Below are 8,845 nucleotides of genomic sequence, written 5' to 3'. Positions count from 1 at the left end.
GTCTTGGTAAATACGCTTTAGAAAATGCTGAAGAAACTGTTTCAGTTACCAAGAAATGCAGACCATCCCAAGAGAACAAGAGGATTACACCCTCTAGACGAAAGGACAAAGATATAGATTGAAATACATAGGCAATGTTTAGATTTAGAGAGCATCTAAGCTGTTGACAAAAAAATATGGGCATGATATGAAGCTATCCGCAACGCAACCTGTTGTAGCAAGAGAAATGGTATCATATGGGAGTTCCAAAAGTTTTGTGTGTGCCTGTAAAACTTCTGATTTTCACTCTGTAATGGTATTTCTAATGACATGCAATACAAATAAGTTTTTAACTCCTCTGTTCCCCCTGCTGAAGGGAAGCATGAGCTAGGAATAGGATTTTCAAGTCCTCAGCTGGCATCGTTAATTTTTCAAATTAATTACCCCAGCTCCTCGGCCGACACCATCCCAGCCCTGGCTTGGAGGCCATCCAGTGAACTCAGGGACACTTTCACCTACCTGCGTGCCTGCCTAGGAGCAGAGACAGATGCCAAAGCTGAGACAGATGTTAGTTCTGCGGATTTTGTTTACAGCCAGGAGGTGTGATTTCCACGGGAAAGAACCCTTGGGAATGACAGCGCAGTGCTACAGCTGTGTGGGATCACAGAGTGCATGTCCTCTTCCAAATGCACTCAGAGCCAAAAGCTAAATGAAGTTTGGCCCATAATTGTAACGACAGCATTTATTTTCTCATGTAAACATAAAATGCTTTGTCACTCTTTCTCTGACCCACCCACTAGCCTATCCCTCTTCACTGTAGGGAGCTCGTTTTAAGTTAGTTGTCTCTGGATCCTTGGCCTTTACATATTCTAACTTCTTCTTGCCTTGGAATATATATGTAAAAATGCCTTTCATCTATCCTTGCACAGTTCATGGTATCTCTCTGCTTTTGTTCCCATTTATGGGACTGTAGTACATACATACACATAAAGCTACGCACCATCCAGTTGCATGTACACATGCACACCTCAGCATGAGTCACCTATCTACATCTTTGTGCCTAGAAACACAGTTCTGCTTCATGCATTCGCACACACGTCTGTGATTTGCAAGTATTCAAGAAACAAACAGCCACGAGCTAGCACCTTATTCTGCTGCTGTGATGTGTTTTTTGCTAGTACTTTTTGAATGTAACGTGACGATGTTAAACATGGAAATAATACCTTCCTCTGCAGTATAGAAATTCCTTTAGATATTTTCAGGACTTCTGAATGTGCATATATTTGTGTTTCTGCACAGTCAGGTGTATTTGCCTCCTGCCCTTCAAAGGCAAGAAGTCTGTGTCACTGCAGACTCAGTGTGGTGGATTCTTAACAGGGATCCCAACCCAAACTGACAGATCTTGGGTGTAATTTTTTTAACCTGTCAAGAACCATCCTTTTTCTTTTGCATTTTATTTTTATTAATAAGATACAAGGAACAAAGTACACTCAGAAGGAGGCACAGAAAGCAGTAACATTTGCAGCCACTCCACAGAAAAGGGTTGCAGGAACGTAACAAATGTTTAGTGAGTTTTTAATTGTGAATGGCACGCCGTACTGAAGGCACAGTTTTGGGGAGAAATCTGGTGAGAGCTGCACACTGAATTCAGAGTGGCACCACTGCATTACCTTCACCCAAAATCAAGATCAATAGGAAAGTGTCTATATCTGTTCGTGTTGGAGGCACGACCTGAATTCTGCCCTTCTGTGGCAGCTGCACTCCTGTGAGGTCGTGAGAGAGTCACTGTCCCGCTCTCCGCCTCATTTCTCTCATTGTAAAACATGATCTACTTCACTTATTCCCACAGGTTTTGTGGCTGTTAATTGGGGAGTGTAAATCACTGTTTTACTATTGCCCTGGCTGGGAAATCAGGCCTGTCTTTCTCACTGCATGTTCTCTGTTCATCACATGCAGGGAGAACTGAACCCTGGAGAAACTGGAGAGTCTAGCTACTGGGTGGAGGCTTCGCTGTGGTTCCCAAATACCCTCTTGCTGCGCTTGTTGGCTCAGGCTGTGTTTGTAAACACTCACAGGCCCTCTCCTTTGGATTGTTCTTTGGAGCCAGATTTTCCTTTGATGTTAAACAGGATGTGTGTGTTAATTAATTTATTTTACTCAGGGTAGGAAATTGCTGCCAATGTTCTTTGAAGAGTCCTGTGAGCCATCTCTCCCTCACATAAACATTCAGGCAATTTTGGTTAAAGTGTTTATTTTTTTTAACTACACATAAATGTTAATCTGGCTGTTTTACAGCGGAGAGGTTTTACAGGCTCCTCTAAAAATGTCAAGGTCATGTTTAAACAGTTACTGTTTAAACTCAGGAGATGAAGCACTGGACTGAGAGGATTCAGAGATGAAAAAATGAAAACCAGTATTTTCTGCTAACAGATGTTATTTGAGAGTTTAGTGCTGGTGAAAGTGATGGTGAAATACTTTGGAGACTGATTGCTTCTGAATCTACTCCTTTGTACAGTGGACATTGTTAGTGAAAATACACCCTTCCTGACTTAGTCCTAAGTTGAAAGGACTCTGGGCTGGTGATGACAGGGAAGTGCAGGCTCTGTAAACGCTGACCTCCTGAGACTGCCAGGAGGGGCCGGTTCCTGCCAATTATGGCAGTGACATTTGTGATGTGGAGGTATACTACTTCATGGTTTATAACGGTCCACGAGGCTGTGATGATTAAGTGTTGCTTGTGAGGTCTCCCAGATTCAGAGTAATCTCTCGGGAGAAAAAGGATTGAGAATCCCAGTGCTGGATGATTCTGTCATTTTGCGTACTATATGCTGCACTCCCACTTGGGTAAGGAGCACAGGGTGCTTCTTTTCAAAACCCCAAACTTTCAAACTGCAAGTTTGACAAAAATAATCACGCTTTATGGAATGCTATTAAGTTATATTTAAGTTGGAAGAAAGCAAAACCCTGTATTTTTTTAAATCACTCTCTCTTTTTGTGATAGTATTAAACAACTCTGGTCTTGGTTTGATGTTTAATTGGTAGGGTGTTATGATTTGAGAGCTGATGCAGTTCAGACTGATCAGTCTATCACGTGCTACCAGATGTGCACAGTATTTTACCAAACAAGACCAGACAGATGCCTTGTTCTGAAGAGACTGCAGTTTGAGACTGATCTTTCAAGATACTGTATGATGGCAGATTCCTCAAGGGAATGATTTGGTCTCTTTGTAATCTCAAGTGTCTGCATACACTTCAGTGTAGGTTTGGTGTCTAGCACTCTTATTCTAGGACAATAATCCACAGCCATTTAAATCAAGACCTAACTGAGAACTTAATGGAAAAAGTTTAGTATCTCCCCAAGGACTGTGCCATAAATTCAACTGAGATGACAAGAGGAAGGAATTGCAAGATGGATAGTGTGAGATACATGAAGTTTATCTTTAATTTGAGTTGAATTCAAAAGAGCTAATAATGGCCAAATGTTATGATGACTTTGGCGGTGAGAGTTAAATTGGAGGTTTTCCCAGTGATCTGTGCTCCATTTTAAAAGGCACAGAAACAAAATTTGTTGTAGCTGGCACTAAATGGAAGTCTTTTTTTTAGCAGTAGCAATAGATGGCAATGACTGATCCACAGAAACCAAACTGCTCATTTCTCATTCCTTTTGGTTATGGGTGACCCACAGCAATGAGGGAGTTGCTTGTGCATATTCTTCTCAACACTGTGAAAGACAGCATTCAGCTCATGAGGACTGTCCATCCATCATCTTTTTTGCAGGATTAGCCTTCCCCTGGACAGAGACCTTATTTTAAAAACGAGGGAGACCCCACCCCAGGATGAGTTTTCAGTATTCATTCAATAATCAGTAATGTATAATACCATACAATATTTTAAGTTGATGGAGATATCTGGGATATAAAGAGAAATCTGTGTTCATCCTTTATGTAACAGTCATTGAGTCATGCAATCTTGTTGAAACAAACAGTGTGAATCTTAAAATAGCCCCTGGACATTCCACCGGGATGGCCGTATTCAAATGAATGTTCAAGATGTTTCCCCACTATCGTATACCCACACAGTAACCCTTCAGTGACAGCAGAGCCATCTAGAGACAACAGTAAGCTACACTCGGCACTGGACACACAGATCTATTCACTTGCTCTGGTGAAGTAGGCAAATCTGCTTCTCTTTCATCCACCCACCAAGGGAGGCAATAGACATGAAAGATTTTAAGGCTAAGCTCATCTGAGGGTGATTTTAACATAGCAGTTATTGTTACTGGATAATTATTAGAGGAATTCATGGAACATGACCTTGTTGCCACATAAATGGTGGGAAACCCTGCTCTTCACCTGATTAACAATTGACATTAGCCAGTTTCAAGAAGAAAGGAATGAAAACTTGAAATTCTTTGAATGCAATATTATTAATATCACTATAGATATAGAACTAGGGGAAATCATTCTTACTGCTCAGGACATTTGTCTGATTTCCATAATCCTCACTGGTGAGTCCTATTGATACATTTCAGAGCATAGCTTAGACATGATATAAGCATATTTCGTGGAACTGATCAGTTAAGAGCAACCAGTAGACACTGCACCTCAGCATTCAGAAATTGCTTAGCAGTGTCTCTATAGCAAAGAGAGGAGGCTGGAAAGACTATTCTTCTGGAGCTCACTCAGTTTCTAACCTAGAGCTCAGGCTAGTATTGGATGGACTTGGATTTTCATGAGATGAGAAACATAGAATCAGGCTGCTGCAGCACCTTCTGTATAGGTCTGTGGGTGAAGCACTCAGCTCTTCAAGACTGTCTATGTGTTGTCTTCCACCAGGCTTTGCCTATACCATGTGTCCTTGTGCAGGAATCCTGAACAGACTGTGAAATTGGTCAATAAACCTGGTATTGATCCCTCAGTAAAGGTAGGATAAGGCTCCAGAGAAAAGACTGTGCGAAGTGAGCTCATGGCAGCTAAACGAGCTGAACGTGTACCGAATGCTTCCCTTTCCTACTTAGGGACTTAACTTGTGCCTCTGAAACCCAAAGTCTCAAGCACTTCAAGCTGAAAGGAAAATACCTCATGCCTAGGTGGCTTGCAAAAGTCTCAGTGAAAGGCATGTGTCCACATGAGTCACTGGGGGAGCTGGGGAACCAGGCAGGCCGCCAGTGGGTACACAGAGCCTTCCCGGGGACGCCCAGGCACTGAGACCCTGCCAGACTGCAGCCGCCCCCTCCTTTGTCTGAACTCCCCTGGGGGCAGTGACCTGCAGCACTGAAAAGCAGAGATGTATAGAACAGGGCTGGCCATTTGGACATACCTACTGACCCTGTCTCATAACAGGAGAGAGCACTCAGTGACATTAAAATAGAACAAATTTGCAACGATATCAGGTTATATGTTTTATGAGCCATATAATTAACATGCGACACTCAGTGCCATGGGATATTATTGACTTAAATAGCTTAGTAAGTATCAAAAAGGATTAGGCATCGACATGAAACAGAATAGCATATGCACTGACACAAGCTAGGATCAAAATTACAAGGGCTACCAATCCTTGTGCTTCAGGGCATATTTTGATCATCAGCTTGGGGTCAGGAGGAAAGCCACTCTAATCGAGTGGTGCGCAGTATGCACGTGGGTTATAGTTATACGGATCGCTTTATTGGCCTGTTTTGATTCCTTTCCCTTCTCCTTCTCTGTCTTCCTTTCATCCCCTCCTGTTCCCCCTCCCTCGCATTTATCGTCCCTATTGAAGACAAGATACTAAACTAGATGGATGGCTGAACAGTCCATACTAATAGGGTAGTTTAATGTTTGCTTCTCTCCAGAACTCTAATGTTTATTTCAAATATAAATTTTATATTCACTCACTAAGAAGTTCTTCTCTTTCCAACCTTCCTTCTATGCATGCTTTTTATTTTTATCAGCTACACCTACAAATCCACTTAGACTTGTCTGAATCATGATTTTTCAGAGGTAACAAATGAATTTTAGTTTGGGAGAAGGAAGAGAACAACCAGGCACATTAAAGGAGCCTGATTTTTCTGGTAGGTACTCAACAATTGCTTAAGACAAAAATATTTTGAGAGATCTTGTATTGTATAGCCAACATGAATAATCACTTATGAAAATAAGGGGTTTTTTTCTGTGTACATGACAGTGAGTCTGTGGACAGTCATGATAAAATGATGCTCGATTTAGGTAACGTTTTGCATTTTTCTGTGTAGAATCCGAAGCAAAATAATTGTTAAGAATTTGAACACTTTCCTCACTTTCACCTGCCAAAAAATTCCTCATTTTAAGATGATGCAATATTTCACACAATTGTAGGGGTTTGGGTGTTTTGTTTTGTATTTTCATTTGTTACTGTACTTAAGTAGTGCCAGGAAGCCCCACATAAGAGCAGGGCAGGTTGAATTTTACGTCCTGTAAATGCCTTGTGAGGCATAGGAGTAACTGCCTGGAGTTACTCACTCTAAATAGACAGACTGGACAGCAGAGGCATAGAGAAGAAAAATTACTTGATTCTTTGTGGGACCCCAAGTTAATGGCAGAAAAACCAGAGAATGTCTATTTAAAAAATATGCCTACTCATTGCATTCATTGCTTATTTCTTTTTTGCTTCTTGCCTTCGCCCCTCCAGACTGATTTCTAACTCCCCCCATTCTTACCCTTCCCAGGTCCTTTATTTTTGCCAACGCCCTCTCTTCATATCTGGCACTAGGCAGCGCTGCTCTGCTCGGCACGCTCATACATGCTGCCCTTTGGCTTATTCAGCCTTGCTGGAAAGATGCTACCGTGCAGCTCCTCCAGCATCCTTCCCATTTTCCACAGTGGGTTGAATTCCAGTTAGTTTCTGTGAACTCATTTTGTAGTCCTTCACTCTGCTTCCCTAAAGACCAATGCTCTTCTGTTGTTGCCTTCCCACAGACATTCTTCAACATACCAAAGCTGACCTTAGGCTCCATGGACAGATGGGGCCTGATCCAAAGTCCATTAACATCAGAGGAAATGTCCATTTACGCCCATGGGCTTTGCATTAAATCCTTTGCATTTCACTTACTTTCTTTAGTGACTCTTACTCAGCTCCAGTTATTAAAATCAGATTAATCCCTGACAGATCCCTGACAGTTCAGTGTACTGTATAAGCCAAACCTGTGCTACTTCAAAAGATAGAGACCAAAACTGCTACTCTGCTAATGTGAAATCTGCAGCTGGCTAATACTAAAAACAAGGCATTACTTGCAGACTTCATTCCTGCATAACTGAGGTCAGAATCTCACTTACTGTTCATTAGCAGAATGTCCCATTACTAGCACACAGGCTCTCCCAAAACCATTTCTTACTGTTCAGGTATGTTCTGGTCCCTGCAACATTATTCTGCCCAGGCACCATTCAAGATTCACCTCTGTTTGCCATTTTACTCTCCGTATAAGCAGACTGCTATGTCAGCCAGAACATCAATATTTCTTTCTGTTGACACAATACTCTCTTATCCATATTGCCACCCCTCCTCCTGCTTCATTTTGTCTACGTTCCTTTTGAAAACTCTACTCCCATAATTTAGTCTCCCACTCAGTACTTGGTTTAATCAAGTCTGTCACTCAATTTATATCCCACTTCTTGGTTAACACAAGTTTCTCGGTTAGCAATCTGTTTCTGTAGCACTTGCTATGCATAACACATGGTTAGCTTTGCTTTCCACACTTGCTTCTCTGTTCTCTTTCTGATTTCCAGACCTCACTTTTCCTTGTAACGCCTGAAGATGAGAAACTTCCTCTTCTGTCTCCCTCTTTTCATGTTCCTCATGTATTTTTACAAGACCACTGCAATGAGGGCTTCTTAAATATCATGGGGTGCTTTGTATAGGACATAGAACAGTCCTCAAGTCCAGTTAAAACAGTTTTCAACTGCAGAATTTCACTCAGTTTAATACATAGCTTTAGGTAAACCTCTCCTGTTGCTGTACTTCTTTGTTGTGGCTTGTATCCCTTTCCATTTTCTTCATCTTTCCTTGGTTTGTAGGAACACAGGACAAATGCACAAAAGTTCAGATTCTCTCCCTCTGGCTGCTCATTCAGCACAGTGTGCTAAAACTTGGTCTTAAACATTCACCCTCAGTTTTTGTGTTGAGGAAGAAAGAGCAGAACAGGGTCCTGTTCCCGTTGCTCCGTACATTTTAACACAGGGGACTGGGTTGCTTATATCTTGACTACATGGCCTAGTGCAACCACAGCACAAACTGAACAGCTCGCCTTTCCTCCACAAAGAACACGTAATTTCATTTTGGATGGTGGAAGCGCACTGCAGGTTGTATGTCAGCAACATTGCCCACCGCCACATCTAAAATCTCCCAGCTGAGTTTCGTGTTAACTGCCAATTCCCCTGGTAAGGGCCGTGGGTTGTCATACTGCTTTCCTCCTCATCTGCAGCTCTTGTAGCTGTTAGAGAAACTGGTGGACCACTGAATGAGGCTGTTGGGGCAGTTTTAGCTTGGCAGGAGGCAGATTTACTGATTGGCACCTGTTGGACAGCTCATTTGTTGGTTCTCTGAATTATTCTGCTGGGTCAGCAGGTTTCCAGGTTTAAATGCTGGCATGGTGTAAGACGCAGAATGCTGTTGTTTCATAATCACCTTCTAGAAGTACTGCTTTGTTGTAATGCTACTGTTACACTGTCCTACTTTTGCTATCTACTTTCTGCATAGGCTGGGTGAATTTTGCCTGCTGCATTACTTTAGGTGTAGACTTTGCAGCACTGGGCTGGCTGCATTTAACTAGGAGAGGGGGAGTGGGGAGGATACTGCTGTCCCTGCTTTTCATGTGATTGAATAACAGGACGATTTCCTAGTCCAGTCACAG

This window comes from Platalea leucorodia (assembly GCF_965183815.1).
Source record: "Platalea leucorodia genome assembly, chromosome: 4".
Taxonomy (NCBI): Eukaryota; Metazoa; Chordata; class Aves; order Pelecaniformes; family Threskiornithidae; genus Platalea; species Platalea leucorodia.
The sequence above is the reverse complement of the archived record's forward strand: the minus strand, read 5'-3'. Positions refer to the sequence as shown.